Source organism: Phyllostomus discolor, chromosome 3 (assembly GCF_004126475.2).
Source record: "Phyllostomus discolor isolate MPI-MPIP mPhyDis1 chromosome 3, mPhyDis1.pri.v3, whole genome shotgun sequence".
Classification (NCBI taxonomy): domain Eukaryota; kingdom Metazoa; phylum Chordata; class Mammalia; order Chiroptera; family Phyllostomidae; genus Phyllostomus; species Phyllostomus discolor.
The window spans coordinates 143529502-143531234 of record NC_040905.2 but is presented as its reverse complement, the minus strand read 5'-3'; positions in this window follow the sequence as shown (position 1 = coordinate 143531234).

Genomic DNA, 1733 nt, shown 5'->3' with positions numbered 1-1733 from the left:
TATGTAGTGATTGATTAATAGAAATAGATATTTTTTCTTTAACCCTTAGTCATACTTCAGTTATAATAACCAAGCTCCTAGTAACACTTGAGAATAAACTTAATGGTATAAGGCTGTTATAAATGATAAGTAAATGTATAAAGTCCTACAAGCTATAAGCCAATATTATTATTCTTAACCTATTAAGCCTTGTTAAGTTCAATAGATCCTGGTGTTAATATGTACAGTATGCTTCTGGTGTTTGACTTTCAGAGTGTTTGCTAGGTAATCACAATCACTTGGAATACCTTCCTTTTAGTTAACTTATATATTACCTGAAAATAGTTGCTTCTCTTAAAACACTAATCTTAGTTCCTCACACTGTTGTCTAAGCCAACAACTTTTTTGGCTAAATTATCTGAACAATTCCTCCTCTGTTTTCCTCTTCTTTTACTAGTTATCCTTTTATGCTCTTGTCTGTATTTTAAACTATGACGGAATTATTCCCAGGATATTGCTAAGCATTTATAAGCTCTTCTAAATTTACATGAGGTTCAAACATCTTCTGACAAGTGTACTGAGAAACAAACTAGTTAGAAGCACAGAATATTAGATTTATTTTCTCTATTTACTGGTAGTTAAGATGATGCCCAATTGTTCTGTAATGGAGAAAGTTCACATAATGGATGTATCTGCATGTCAATTCCCAGTTCTACCATCTCTGGTTTTGGGCTCCTGGACCAGTTACTTAAGCACTCATCAGTGTCATTTTCCTCAGTATCAAAACAATAATGAGTATATGCATCACAGGGTTGTTGTAAGGATGAAACAAGTTCATATATAAAGGTACTTGACACATACCAAGCAACAGGGAAGTTTTAACTAACATTATTATTTTCATTAATAATAGTCCATATTATTTAGCTAGTGTTATAGAGCACTTTCACATATAGTACCTTACATATGATAATCTTGTTATCTGGTAGAAAATATAGCATAAATTTCATATCTTATAAGTAAAATAACTTGATAGTGAGTTACAAGACTGGAACTATAACTAAAATCCATATCCTCTGCCTTCTAATACTTTTTGTACTTTAAGTATTCAGTCACATGTCTTTTGACTCCATTCACTGGAAAAGCAGTGCATTCTGCAGATACCCAGACAGCCTATTAAAGACAAGTTTCTTCCCTGTATTAAAAGCTGAATGCTAGTGATTATTGCTGTCATTTGACTTTTCAATGTCTCTGAAAGAGCTTCACTTAGAGGCTGGTGCAAGGACAAAAGTCCAGGTTGACTAAATAAGTTCTTTAATATATTTCTATTACTTATTCAAACCAAAATAGTGGGGAGACTTGCAAAATATTGTTTGAAGCTAATAATTAATATGTAAACATAATTATGATAGGATTAATTAAATATTTCATAATGGTATGTAAATATTTTTGCTAAGCAGTTCATTCATTTGGAACCCAAGTTTCATTTTGTGGTGGCATTATGAAGCCAATGAAATAATTCCTTTAACCAAATTTTAGACTCTTTACTATAAATGCTCTTCTAAATCAAATTCCATGAGTGCTTTCCTAATTACATTTAAAAACAGGACTCAAGTATCCACGGTTAATGCGATTCTGGTCATGCTGTTTTTAGCTAACTCTGAAACAGGAAGGTAGATGACTTTTTTTCAGCAAAGTTCATTTTCATGAGACTGCATAACATCTTTGCTGACCCAAGATGTTCTAATAATTTATGC